Here is a 15,106-nt window from a genome sequence, read left to right as displayed (position 1 = left end):
CGCAGAGCCCCAGTGCGGGCCCGGCCTTTGCAAGCACAGAGCCTGAGGCTCCAGTCTCTGAGCAGACGGGCCGGCACTGGGGACCGTGTGCGCTGCCCTCAGGGCGCCCAGAGAGCGGCGGCCCAGGGCCCAGCATCTGCCTAGCCCTGCTGGGGAGGGAGTGGGAGCGGCTCTCTCGGATCCGGACAGAGACAGCCTTGCCTCACCCCCCGGCAGAGGGCTTGGGCTCCATTACGGAGACATCTGGCCAAGGGCTAATGAGATTAGCTCCCTAACGAAGGATTAATTGCGTCTTGGCCGCCTGCTTCCTAAACCCCGTGCTCCCGGCTCCCCCTTGGGACAGTGAGCTCGGACTCCCGCTGCGCAGCTCACTGAACAGGAAGGGGGACCCCAGAGCGCAGGCCTGTGCTCAGGTAGACTCCGCTCCGGGGCACTTTCAGGGGCTAATCCCTCCCCCGGTGATCTCCCAGTGGCCGGGAACGGGCTAGGTGTGTGATCGCCTCCGCTCTGGGGTGGGTAGTGGCCGGTTCACATGGCCCAGTTAGATCCCCAGACTGCCGGGCCCACGGAGCCGGAGGGGGCTGCGGGGCGTGGGAGGAGGTTAGGGGAGCGGACTCTGATGGCAGGGCGATTCTCAGCGCCCTGGGACAGGAAGCCGCTTCAGGGGCAGCCTCTGTCCTGCCTGCTCCCCCCTGCCCCGCACCCGAGGTTCAGCCCAGAGCGCACTGACGGGGGAGAGAGGTAACCTCGCCAGTGGCTGGCTTTCCATGAAAGGAGTGACTCCTGGCAGACTCCGCAGTCTGCTCGCGGATCGCTCTCCCCGAGCCAGAGGCACCCAGATGCACAAACTGGCGGCACACAATAAGGAGTCGATGAGTTGAACATATCGTCTTATGTCACCGCTCACCTAAAGCCCATTCTGCTCTAATCGCTGGGAAGCGTTCCCAGCTGATTGGACCTGATTGCGCCTCCAGGTCAAGGGGTTTAGGGAATGGAAACCCGCCTGTTACACAGTTTAGAGCCACGAACCTGCCTCTTCAGGCCAGGGGAGGGTTTTCTAAATTTCTCTACCATCTCCCCTTCTCTAGCCAACCACTTTGGCTCTCTGCTAGAATATGCAGAAGGAATATGCAAGTGGAGAAGAGAGGGGGAGATTCAGATCAATTTCCAGCACAGTTTAATTGAGCAATGAAGGTGGAGAGTTCATCTCCTAAGCTGAAGTGTACCCCTGAGCTTGAGGATGCGCTGGAACCCCACTGGAACAGAACCCCTGCACTGTAACCGGACTCTATAGAGAAGACAAGCACCACAAGGGAGCCCTGCAGAGAACATTTGCGCCCCAAGAGAATCCTGCATTAGAACATCTGCGCCTCAACAGAACCGGCACAGAACTCTTGCACCGGAAGAGAATCTGCACAGCGCCCTTGTACTGCAAGATAAACTCAGGTAGAACCCTTGCACTGCAATAGAACCCAAATCCTGTAAAAGAACCTCCCGTAGAAACCGCCCGCTGCAACAGAGCCCCACGCAAGACCCAAGCATTGCAACAGAACTGCAGGAGATCCCTGCGCTACACCAGAACCCCCGTGTTCCAACAGAACTCAGCACAGCAGCCTTGCCATGCACCAGAACCCCACAACTGCAACAGAACCTCTCAAAAGATCCCTGCCCTGCACCAGAACCCCACCACTGCAACAGAACCTCTCAAAATATCCCTGCCCTGCACCAGAACCCCGCTCCAAGAACGTTATTTTTTAATCATGGCCTCCCTCGCTTTTCTCAGGTTATGCGCTCCTGTGCTGATTCCTCAAATGCTCCGTCAGTGTAACCGATCAGGCAGCAGAGAGATCAGTGATGCTATAATAATCATAAAAAAAGCACAGAAAAAGAAAAGAAATCACAAAAGAAGCAGCTGTTCACATTTCAGCAGCTGACACATTGATTTGAAACCCTATAATTGCACCTGACGATAATTTCAAATATTTATGGGAAAAATTTTCCTCCCCACTCTCCACTTTGCCTTCTATTTCAGAAAATATCGGTGGGGATTCCACCCTCCCCAAATATTTCAATTCTAAAGTCAAAAGTTTTCCTGGATGTTTCAAATAAGTTATTCAGAAGTGTTCAAAGTCACTACTGCATCTTCCCTCTAGTCTGGCTGAAAAGCTACCGCTCTCAGTTCAGCACCAAGGACAGAGGTACGCACGGGAGGTAGGTGGGGGCGCTGAGCTTGTATGGCTCAGGGACCGACACGTGGGATCACTGCGGACAGGCATTTCTAGAATTTTGAATGCTGCGGATAGGAAGGAAAGTTGCTAGCAGAAAAACCTAGGGAAGTGGTTCCATAGGAAGAGGCCTCGCGATCACAGACAACCCTATGCTCCCCAGTTTAGCCATTGGGAGACGGTCCTTCTTGGAAATCCACTCCAATCCCTGAAGCCTGCAGCTCTTTAAAAAGAGCTTCATACAATCTAACTGATCGATGTAGTTCATTTACATCTAGCGCTAGTGTTCTGCATCCTCTGCTGCATGTGAGAAAGGAGACCATGGCTCTTTCTGCCATGTAGGATTAGGGATAGGCTACAGCGAACGCCTGGAAGTCCCCGATTCATATCCCGTCACTACAGGGAGGGCAGGGCTGGGTAGGTTTCTTGCCTCTGCTGGAGTGCATTTTCCTCGCTTCATACTGATAAACCAGCATTGCCACAGAGGATTTATCCAAATCCAGCGAGCAAGATGTTTGCTTTTGAAATGGAGCAGGCTGCCCAGGAGGGCAGGGATTTTTCAAAGACAAGACTCCCCTCAAAAAATTGTAAACAATAACTCCTTTCTTGCCCCCTCATACACTCGCTTTCAAACCCTCGGTATAGTTTCCCAGGGACAAAGCATCAAAACACAGTTTCATAACATCTGATTTACCCCATAGTGCTGCCGTCTCTCGTGCAGCTATGAGAGTGGTTTTGTTAGGGAGGAAAAACAAATAAAGAGATTTATCAATCCCTCCCTCTCCCCACATTCCTTTCCCCGCTGGCGCACACACGCACATACACCCATCAACCCACACCCCTTTCTCCCTCCTCTTTGTCTCCACATACACGTACGCACACTGTCTGAATACATCCACCCTTTTCTGCACCCTTTGTCTCTCCCCCGCATGCACAACCCCCACTACCTACCTCTGGGACAGAGGAGTTATCACAGGCTAAGGGAGAAAATTCTGTGGAAGCCCTTTGTTAAAATATTGGCAGTATTTCATAGTCTCAGGATTGCAGGAGAAACAGGGGCCCAGCCTGCAGAGCCCCCTCCTTGGAATCTCCTGCCCTGAGAATGGGGGAGATTTCTGAGTCACAGCAAAGATAATGTTGCATTGTAATTTAGACAATTTTCTTTGCTGACACAGTTCCAAGGCTGGAAGTTTCAATGCATCACTCGGCACCCTGAAAAGGTCAAGCAGGCAAGTCACTTGCATAAATTCCCATTGTGCTGTTCCCCATCAGCACCAAGAGGATCCTCCTCCTCTGGCTACTGCAGGGGCCACAGACAAGCTCACCACCAGTTAGTTCCTGGAACTTCTCAGTTAGTGCTAGTTGCAAGGCTTTTTGCAGGTACCTTCTCTCCTGCCTCAACTGGAATGATCAGAATGGAATTATTTCCTAGTGCTAGGGCCAGGTTCTCAGCTGGTGCAAACCAGCATAGCCCCTTCAGTGGAGTTATGCTGACTTATATGATAAAGATCTGGCCCACAGTTTTTAAGCTTGTGTCAGAAAGCTACTGCCTCTCCTCTCTCCCCCCCAGTAACCCATACCCAGCTAAGGGGACAAGCCACATATTAGCCTGTTGTAGTGGCTGGTGGGATGGCTAAGAGGAAGCCAAACAGTCAGGGTTTGTGTTGCCAGGCCTTATCCAGCAGGATCTCAGACCACATCTACACTACAAACTATGGTCAATGCAAGTTTTGTTGGCATAAAGCCGCTGCAGTTAGTACATTGCTTGTGCGCATGTGCACTTGGCTCCTTGTGTGGGCATTGCACATGCTCACCAGCCGTGCCTGTGTTGATGCACAGTGCAGTGAACCATGGGCAAGTATCCCAGTGGGCAACCTGCCGCCATCCAGCGCACTAGCTTTTGAGAAGTTTTGGCAATGCATGGTGGGGCTGAAGCGAGTTGTGCCGGGGTAACTGGGAGTAAGGGGTCAACTTGCTAGTGTGCAACTGTTTCCATTCCATAATGTCATCTATACCACATAATTTTCACACCTTTTCTCAAAATTCCACAAACCCACACAGTCCACCTCACTGTCTGCCACCTCTGACAGAAGTATGGAGCCTGCACAGCTCTGCGCTATTGTCAAAAACATTGTAAGCACAGGATGCACAATCCTGTATTTGCAGAACCTCAAGAAGAACCAGATCAGTAGGGAACATGGCAATTTCTTGGTGGACTAATTGCTGTAGGCCATAGCAAGAACCAATTCAAGCTTTTTGGGGGCATTGATGAAGGAGCTGCAAATGGTGGAGTGCCACTTTTGAGTCCAAGAAACAAGCACTGACTGAAGGAACTGCATTGTAATGCAGGCGTAGGATGATGAGCAGTGGCTGCAGAACTTTTGGAACACAAAGCCACATTCCTGGATCTGTGTGCCAAGCTCACCCCAGCCCTCTAGCACAGGGACACCAAAATGAGAGCTGCACAGACAGTGGAGAAATGAGTGGCAATCCAGTGTGGAAAGCATTTTGGAGTTGGAAAATCCACTGCAAGGGCCATCATCATGAAAGTGTGCAAAAATGTGAAAGTGAAATCGCTTCCTGGCACACAGGATTGTGGCTTTCGGCACTATGCAGGCTCTAGTGGATGTATTTGCAGAAATGTGGTTCCTGAATGGCATTGGGGTGATAGACAACACGCATACCTCTATTTTGGCACTAGACCACCTTGCCACAGAGTACATCAACAGAGTGGGCTACTTTTCTATGGTTTTGCAAGCACTGGTGGATCACCGGGGATGCTTCACCAACATCAGTGTGGATTGGTCAGTGGAGGTGCCTGACACTCGCATCTTTAAGAACACAGGACTGTTTAGAAAGCTACAAGTAGCTTCTTTCCCAGCTGGTAGATTACCACTGGAAATGTTGAAATGCCAATGGTGATCCATGGGACCCAGCCTATCCCCTGTTCCCCCGGCTCAAGAAGCCGTACACTGGCCAACTTTACAGCACCAAGGAAAGATTCCACTACCCACTGAGCAGGTGCAGAATTATATTTGAATGTGCTTTTGATCAATTGGAGGGATGCTGGCATTGTTGACTCACAAGATTGGATCTGAATGAGCAACATATCCCAATGGTTATAGTTGCCTGCTGTGTCCTGCATAATATCTGTGAAGCAAATGGAGGAAAGTTTCTGCTGGGAGGGAGGGCAGAGGTGGAGTGGCTGTCTACTCAGTCTGAACAGCCAGACACAAGGGATATTAGAAGAGCTCAACATGGAGCTGTACAGTTTAGAGAGGGGCTTGCCAAGAGCACTTTAACTATGAGCCACAGTAACGCATTGTGGTGCACTGTGCTCTACTTGCCCCTGATGTTTTGGGGTCTCTTTGGACTTGTGTGGTGTTTGATGTACATCTATGATGCTAGCACTGTCAATGCAACTCTTAATTTTGCAATGCTTGCTGTACATTTATGGTGATTTCACTGTTTGTTACTGCTCCTATGAGCCATGTTACATTGTACAGTACCAAGTAATGGGTGCTTTCAGAACTGCTCGGCACTCTGAAGCATATGTTGTCAACTAATAAAGATTAATTATGTTCCTAATAATAGAATTTTATTCAGTAGCAAAACTAGTGAAAAGAAAAAATCCGGGCAATTTTAAAGCAAATACATTAAAAACTTAATAAATTAATATACACTTTTGAAGGGGAAAGAACATTCATATTCATTTTAGCTACACCTACACTAACCATGGATTTCACGGGTCCATGCATGTGAAGCTGTAGTTGTCTTTAATGTCCCCAGGGTGGAGTGGTAGGGGGAGGTCAGCGACCCCTGATGCCACATGGAATATTGCATGGGGGGTAGGGAGGTGCTTCAGTGGAGTCCTTCAAGGACTCCAGAGGGAGGTGAGCCCAAGATTGTTGAACCTGTAGGTCCCCAAGAGTTAGCAGCATCTCTGTCTGCTGCCAGAGAAGCCCTGTTATGTCCTGGTGCATCTCCCTCTCCTTTTCCTGCTGGGACTCTGGGGCTTTCTCCTCTCCACTCTTTCCTTCTCCAAGCTGTCTGCAACATTCACCTGCCAGGACCTATGCTCATGGTCTAAGTCAGCACTGGCTTGCAGGATCTCATTAAACATGTTATCCGAGTCCTTTTCTTTCTCCTCCTTGTCTGGCCCAGGCATTCCACGGGTGTGAAGGGGGACCCCCTTAAGGCTGCAGTGGCAGCAGCTGCAGATAAAACACACAGAGGTACCATTATCAGTCTACTCACAATGTAAAGCAAAACTTAAGATTCAGAACTCCCTTCCCTTTCTCCATCTAACTTTTAAACAAGATGTGTTCATTGACACTTCTGCTTGGGAGATCTTGTGCACAACACCACTCACAGCACCAGCTCTGGTGAGTGTGGGCTGCCTGGATGAGGGAAATGAGGAAAGAAATTGCTTGGTTGCATGAAACTATGAGTGTAGGGCAATGGCACTGAGTACTGGCACCATTTTCTGCAGGCAGTGGTGATTGTAGCTGATATCGCATTCCTGAGAGTAACAACAGCACAGATGCTGGTGGTGACCCAAAGCCTCCTTATGCTGCTAGTCTGTGTGCTGCACGGTGCCTGCCAAAGTTATCACTGACTGGTGTGCAAAACTGTCCTACTGCAGAGGAAGAAATAAGGCTGCCATCCCTAGAAACCTCCAGGAGAGCATTGCAGAGAACCTCCATGACAGTTTCATCAAGATCTCTCAAGAGGATTCAAGAGACATCCCTGTGTACATAAACAAATTGCTCTGCACGGCCCCCCTTGCCTAACTCTACAAGGGTATGAAAAGCAGAGAACAGCTCTACCTCTCTTTGTTGTAACATTATCTCTTCTAGTATAAGTAAATTAATGAAAAATCCATCACTGAGTCCTGCTGAAGTTGGGGATGCCATCACTGTAATGAGAAATACATTTACACACGTACCAGAGAATGCTTCCCCTGCATCGGGCTCATCCATGCTCGACTGCCAAGACTGATTGGCCTGCAGTGAAATCTCACAAAGGTCCTGGCTCGCAGCACAGCTGGACCTCCTGTTTGCATGTCTCCCGTCCTCCTCCTCTTTCTCCTCCATCTTCACCTCATCCTCACTGTTCCAGCCAGGGGCCTGTGGCTCGGGTTCCTTGGAGGTATCAACAATGGTTTGTTGGGTGGTTGTCGGGTCTCTGCCAAGTATGGCATGCAGCTCTTTTTAAAAGCAGCAGGTCTCTGGGTCAGCACTAGATTGAGTGTTGACCTCCCTCGTCTTCTGATATGTCTTCCCTTCCACATGGCACTGCTGCTGATACCTGCATCCTCCATGCAATCTGTTCCTAGATGTCAACATTTCTACAGCTGGTCCATAGCTGTGCCTTTACAGCCTCTTCTCCACAGAGGCCTAGGAGATCCAATATCTTCTCTCTACTCCAAGCCAGAGTGCAGCTGGAATGTGTAGCCTGCATGGGCACTTGGGCAGTTGCACACAACAATGGAAGCTGCTAGGTGTGCTCGCCAAGTTGGACAATCAGGAAAGGGCACTTCAAAAATTCACAGAGTTTTAAAGAGGGGCGGTAGTGAGCCCTGCAGTCTACATAACCCCTGAGCACTGGAGTTCACAACTGTGACCAGAGCCAGGGCCAGCTCCAGCATTTTTGCCACCCCAAGCAGAAAAAAAAAAGCTGCAATTGGCAGCACTTCGGTGGGAGCTCTACTGCCTCCACTTCATCCTTTGGCAGCAATTCGGCAGTGGGTCCTTCCCTCCAAGAGGGACTAAGGGATCCACCGCTGAATTGCTACCAAAGAGCTGGACGTGCTGCCGCTTTCCGTTGGCTGCCCCAAGCGCCTGCTTGCTGCGCTGGTGCCTGGAGCCAGCCCTGACCAGAGTGCTCAGTGTCAGGCATTGTGGGACAGCTGCTGGAGGACTGTTAGGGTTGACAGAGGTAATGCAGTGTCTATACATGTGCTGTGTCAACTTCATTACACTGAGCATGGCTCAGTGCTGCTTGGAGATGTGGTGTTACTATGTCGGCATAACAGGGTGCTTACATTGGGCAGGGGGAGACAAATTTAAGTGTAGACACATGCAGAGTTAGTTTGACTCAAATCAGATTATGTTAACCTAACTTTGTAGTGTGGACCAGGCCTCAGGCTCAGCAATGCATACACGGTTAGATTAACATGAGCAAATTACAAGAGCTAAACACCTCTGGGAAGAAAGATCTATCATGAGCTACCTAAAAGAAGACATTCTGTCTCTGAAGATGGATTGTTTGTGGGATGAGGTGGGGACAAGAGATGCAGTCAAGGCAGGTCACTGGGGAAGCCAGCCAAGTAGCAGACAGTATGCCCTTTTTACCTGGAATAACTAAATTTCTGCATAGGCCAGATCTGGTTGTAGTATAGGCTGGGCTACTGTCCTGTTGGACTGGGGTTAATATAGGTTTGCATGACAAAAGACAAAATCCACTGACTAACAGTTACATTATCCTGACACTCCACCAGCCTTTTACAGGTCACCAAAGTCTTCAGTCAATCAATTTCCTCCTCCACATCAACAAAAACTCCAGAGAAAACTTCAAGAAGTTTAGGAGGAAGGCAGCAGGCTGAGGAACTAGCTCAACATGTTCTGCTTCAAAGACAACTAGATTACAAAGAAGTTGTCTTATTTGACCGGGCTCCTGTTTAAAGCCTGGGCTCCCCATGGATAGACATCAGACTGTAATGAACAGCAAGGAATCTTCTTCCAGGGCTGATCAATCACAAAGATCAAAAAGTTTAATCAGATTAGAAGGAAAAGTCTGTACTTTTAAACTTTTAACTCTAGTTTTATTCAACCTCATTAGTCAAAAGAGCTCAGGTTTGCAAAAGTAAAAAGTCTCCCCATGTGTAATCTTAGGAGAAATGGCTGTTGCTTCACTTACTTAGGAATGTTAATGTACTTGTTGCTGTTTCACCACCTGTTACTAAGTCACATCGGTCACATTCTTCTTCACTCAGAATAGAAAATGACATTTCTTTCTCTCATAAGTGATTTGGATGGATGAACTGGCCAACAAGAAGTAGTGATTAGCTACATCTCTCTCTCCCAAGCTCCTGGCAATCTGGATTGTTGCCCATTCAGCCTCACCCTGAGATGCTAAGACATTCCTGAAACATTCATATTTTGCCACATCCTGGGGATGGAATCTTCCACTAACTTAAGTAGAACTGAATCCTAAATCCAAGAAAACTCCATGGAAATGTAATGGCTACACAGGCCCATTAAATGATGGACTTTGTAGACCCACCAGTGTTAAATGTGGAACAGTGACTTACCTGCATCTTTTCTGTAGTAATTTATTACTATTTTCCAGGACAGAATAGACTCTTCTTACAATTATCAAGACCACACTCATCTTCTGAGTTTGTAGATCTACTGGGTGGGACCATTTTTTGTGTTGTAAATTGGAATAGGAGCATGTAAGAAGTTTTATTTAGTCCATTTTTGTAGTCAGTTGCATAGGGCATTAAAGTCTAATCTTCTTGAGACAGGGTTCTTGGCACCTTATTACTTTGTAGTTCAGTGCTATATAAACAATATAACAAATACCAATAATTATCTTTACAACTCCCAGACTCTGCTTGTACTCAGCCTCTTGGGCCTTGTGCTGAACTTGACAATTTTCTCCCTGTACTTGTGTGTATTAGAATATATCTAACAGTTCATCAACAACTGGTTTCACTGCAGACTTAATACCTCTCTGAAAAGAGGGTACTCTGCCTTGAAAACAAAGGCTTGTAACATGCCCAGCCACTGGCTATCCTGGGTGAGTTACACAACCGTGCCTGACAGTTCATCCAGCTGCAGTTAAAGGAAGAACATTTAATGTTGTAAGAAAGAAAGAGTAGAAAGTAGCCATGGAGCTGGCTGTGTTTCATGTAACTGTGTGTCTCTGTTCTCTTTCTTCAGTCATCACATTTCTATCAGCTATTTTCAGATGGCTTCCTTTTTACAGTCTTTCCCATAAGCTTCACTATAACTCTGTCTGACCAGTAATTTCTTCTACTCCATTATCTGTTGCAAGAATCCACCGAGATCCTCTTGCTCTCAATCTCCTCTGTTCCCAAATCATTTTATACTCCTGGAAATCTACAAATCCATTTTGCCCTTTGAACACTTTACCCAGTGGTGTATAGGCTCCTGAAGATCCTGAGGTTAAGTGGGCTAAAAGGCAGATGACCATTTTTTATGCTGTTTCTTCATTGCCACTTGCCATCCATAATCATCTCTCCAGAAGATGAATAGTCTTGTGGTTAAGGCATTTGAACTGGGATTAAGCAAGAGATTAATAGAGACCATTATGATCATTTAGTTGGACCTCCAGCATAACACAGGACATTGAATTTCACCCAGTAATTCCTGCATAAATCCCAATGACTGTATTAGCAGATAGCTTTTAGAAAGCCAGTCAGCCTGGGTTGAGTTCCCAGATCGAGTGCACTTTCCTTGTGACCTTAAGCCTGTCTGTGCCTTAGTTCCTCATGTGTGAAATGAAGAGACACCTTCCTTTCTCATGCCCTGTCTGTCTGATTGCCAGGGACTATCTCTCACTATGGAGACCCACATAGCACAGTGGACGGTGGACCTCGATCATGTCTGGGGTCTCTAGTTACTACCCTGATACACACATAAACAAGGGTCACATAACCAGAAACCAGCCGTCAGCTGATGGTGAATTACAAAGAGATTCTGGTGAAAACGGTCCTCAGCCTGCTTCCCTTGGCATGGTAACTTCACGCAGGTGGCATGGCTGCCTCCTACTACCAGCCCTTTTAACCTGAAGAAACATCATCCATCGCTCTCCTGATTTAAACGACCAAAGCCATAAATGAGAGTGTAATTCGCGGTGTCACCTGCCTGAGATAGCCTTGCTTTCCCGCTCCTGTTTGGGAAGCATCTTTCTCACCGCCTTTGCATGCAGCCTCATAGCCCCCCCCCCATACCCCAGGCTCTTTGCTCCTCACCAAGCGCTCCAGCTCCTTTCTCCGCAGTGAAATCTCTTTGGCTCGCCTTCCCCCCACCCCCCACCATGAGTGCGCTGGGCTAGGGGGGCAGCGCGGCAGCGCCAATCTGAGAAGAGCCTGGTTCCGCCCCGAGGTGTCAGGCGCAGGAGGTGGCTGGGAGGAGGCATGGGGGGCAGGAGTGCAGCCCAGGGAAGGAGGTGATGGGGGAAGCGGGAGGTCCAGGCCCACACGGAGCCCTTCTCAGCCTCCCCCCGCCCCACCCGACTGGAGCAAGCTGCCGAGCTTTATTATTCAGACCCGGCCGGGCTGACAAGATGGGTATTTCCATTGCGAATGGCTCGTAATCCCCCCTGGAGTCAGCCCGGCGCGAAATGCTCGTCCAGCCAGCAGCCGCAAAAGTAGGAGGAGAGGGGGGAGCCAGAGACTCCAGCCTGTCCCGGCGCTCCCCGAAGGGAGAGCGGCCCCGAGCTACCGGTGGGCTGGAGCCGCTGCCAGGCAAAGGGACGGAGACTGGGGTAGCCCAGCCCCTGGAGCTGCGCCCTGCCCTGCAGCCTGGGGGCGGATCGCCCAGCTGCGGTCCCTTCCCCGCACCCAGCGTGGCCCCGAGCAATGGGGGGAGGGGCTGCGACCCGCCACAGCTGTAACCAGAGGCAACACCCGCCTCCCTCCGGATAAAGCCCGAGCGGGAGCGGAGCTGCGGGAACATTGACACGGGGATTAGGCCGGGAGCGCGGCTAAGCAGCTGTTTACACTCTGGAGCAGGACGCGGGCTGCTGCCTTCCGGAGCCAGGAGGCGCGGCCAGGTGTGAGCGCAAAGCCCCGGCCTCCCCCGACCCCACATGGGCACCTGACAGCCCCGGCTTCCCAGTCCAGCAGGTGACACCGCCCCCTCATTAGCGCTTAGGAAACGAGCCCTGGCCTGAGTGGGGACCCACTTATGTGGGTGTAAAGCAGGGAGTGGTGCCCGCGCCTGGGAGAGGAGAATCCGACCCCCCCCGCGAACCCACCCCAGGGAGGGAGGGCGGTGGGAGCAGGGTGGCTGCACGGCTAGAGGAGAAGGAAGGGTTAAAACGCTCGGCCTGGCCCCTGCAGCGCTGTCCCGGCACCCGAGGGTGGTGCTCCGAGCACAGCCACACGCCGGTGGTTTGATCGCAGCGCGCAGAGACCCAACGATTCAGCTCAGCTGCCCCCCAGCCTCCCGGGCTGCTCGGAAAGACAAGACAGTGGACCGGGGGTTTCATTCGTTTGTAATATAGCGCCAGGGAAAACTGCCAGCCAGAGCGCTCCGGGGAACGGACTCCTGTGTGTAGCCACAGAGCAGGTGCAACCCAACACCAGGAGTGTACACCGGCCCCCCAAGGGCCCGCCCCAGCCTGGCCTGAGGGACCACGGCCCGGGGAAGGGAGAGAGCTCAGCCTCCGTGGCCCATTCAGTCCTTGGTTTCTCTGCCGAGGCTGCCGCCAGAGAGGCGCATTGGCTGTGAAGGGGAGTATTGCGAGATCTGTGGAAATGCATCCACAAATGTAATTCACACAAGCCCTTGAGCAGCCATAACAAGCGACCAAGGCTTGTCTGATGTTTATCGTAGGGCTACATGAATACTGGGCAGAAGGCCCCCGCTGCTGTAAAAGATTGCACAGGGATCCCCAGAGTTGTGCACTGTAGGGGCCTGGTTGACAAATTTGGCTGTCAAAAGACAGAGGCTTAATTATCCCATTTCAAGCTCTGAGCTGATTTAGGTGCCTGCACACAGACTTAGGTGCTTAGTGCTAGGCGCCCACGTTTGGAAATTAGGCCTGGCTTGTAATGCTAGCGTTTGTCAATATTAGACAACTAGCAGCTATTCATCAGTCAGACAAAGGAACACTGAAACATGTTTAGAGCACCGACTGGGGAATGTTATAAACAACAGCTCTCTAAGCAAAACCATAGATGAACCGTTAGGCTATGCTACATTTAAAGTGCCCTTCTCCAATATTGTTTAGAGGAGTTACCATTTCTGAATACAGCCAGAAAAATAGCCGAGTCTTTCTTGATCTGATTTAGAAGCTTTTAGAGAGACAGTCTGAATCCAATTCAGAATGGTGCAGCCATAGCTCTTCCCTGATCTGTTAGCAACTAGTATGATCAAATCTGCCGGTTCATTCCCTGAACAGTGCCTCACAAAAGGGCCAAAGAAGTGGCATTTCACACTGAGCCCCAGGATCATGCAAGCATCTCCTCCTTGCCAAAGTAGACTGATGGCCATGAATTCATGAGGAATAAGTGAGCTAGCAAGAGAATTTATTCCTCCTGTTAGAATTAAATACAATATTCCACCCCACATCCTGGTGCATTGCACTCTCTTCAAGTCAGTACTCATCTGCTTTGGGGATTTTAAAAGACAGCTGCTGCTATTTTAAGGTTGCACTCAATTTTGTCACATTTACCATATAAGCACGACTTGGAATATTTCAATATAATTGTTTTGCTGCATTCTCCATTTTTGCAACTCTTATTTTTTTTCTGGTTAATGGAGGGGTTAAGTGTCTCTGAATCACTCCTTTTATACTTATTGTTCAACAAACCCCAACACTTCAAAATGTATGCTGGGGCTGCTTTATTGGTATGCCATTAATGTGTCGCTTCCCATGCTGCAGCGGAGGAGGATCAGAACTCCCTAGTAATCTATGAAATATTGGGTCAATTACAGCCTCAATTAGGGACATTAATGCCCACCCACACTGGAGGAAACACCCGTTCTAACAGTGATTCCCAGCTTTCCCAGTCAACTCTACCAGTCCAGTAGATTAAGACCTTGACTGCACCAGCCAGTGCCTGCCCTTAAGTTCCAAACCTCATCCAACCATCATAAGACTCTTTGAGGGTTATGAACATACACAGGTGAATGGTCACAGGACCCCAGTGGAGCCCTGCATGGAGGCTTATCACTAAAGCAGGGAGGTGGAACATACAGAAACAGTAACAGAAACCAGAGAATCACTGTTCTAGAGCCTATGTGAGCCGAGCTGGGGAGACAAAAATATTGCTTAGGCTACAGTGACAACAAATTCTCATTCGCAACCCCAATCAGGCAACAACAGTCTTGGCACAGCTCCCTCTTTCAGCATCAGCCAAAGAGCTTGGACTCTGCTGATTTGAGGCAGTGTGAGCATAATTACAATGTACACAGTAATGTCAATAGAGGCAAAAGCAGGTCCTTACGGGAGAGTTACTCAGAAATCTAATCAAGTAATCAGCCGTGCAGTGCTTGGGAACCAGGGCACTGTAGGGAAGTGAATGAAGAACAGAATTCACCTTGGGGAAAAAAACTGCACATTTCCATAATGTTCCATGTCTGATGACAATGAAGAACAAGTGGTTACACAAGTTTCTAACTACAAACCAAACCTTGGGAATATGCTTGGAATGTGACCTCCTCTCTTTAGTGATTTTCAGCCAAATCGTGTCCCTTGTCTTGGGAACCTGTGGAAGGAAAGAGGAAGTAGAGGAAAATCCCCCTTGTGCTAGGGAAAGGGCACACAGATCCTATACAGCTGCGCCATAGTTATTGTCTGGCCAGAAGTAACATGCATCTCAATGACAGGAACAAACTAAAGGGCCAGATCCTCACTTGGTCTAAATTAGCCAAGTTCCATTGAAGTCAGTGTACTGAAGTCAATAGAGTGCAGCGATGTGCACCAGCTGAGCATCTTCCCAAAATGTTGTTTGATAGTAAAAGCCACCAGTGGGGATCTGCGGGTGCGGAGACAAAAATAAGCTTAGAATGACCCAGAGCGGGGGTCCCAAACTTCACAGGCAATTGTCCCTCAGACTGAGAGCTCAGCTGCACCAGCCAAGACTTGCTAGCTCACAGTCAGTAGCACACACACTGTCC

At 49.5% G+C, this 15,106-nt stretch overlaps 1 protein-coding gene across 1 annotated transcript in view; it reads right to left on the bottom strand.

Moving 5' to 3' along the window:
- CHRM4 (cholinergic receptor muscarinic 4) overlaps positions 1 to 14,696 on the bottom strand; it is a 59,277-nt gene extending 44,581 nt beyond the window's left edge. The window contains exon 1 of the mRNA XM_030559924.1: positions 14,620 to 14,696. The gene's annotated coding sequence lies outside the window, so the exon portion shown is untranslated. The remainder of the gene's footprint in view (positions 1 to 14,619) is intronic.
- Between the last annotated feature and the right edge of the window lie 410 nt (positions 14,697 to 15,106).

The sequence above is a fragment of the Gopherus evgoodei genome, chromosome 4, assembly GCF_007399415.2.
Source record: "Gopherus evgoodei ecotype Sinaloan lineage chromosome 4, rGopEvg1_v1.p, whole genome shotgun sequence".
NCBI classification, from domain to species: Eukaryota; Metazoa; Chordata; order Testudines; family Testudinidae; genus Gopherus; species Gopherus evgoodei.
Note: the sequence above shows the minus strand (reverse complement) of the source record. Positions and strands in the feature narration are given on the sequence as shown.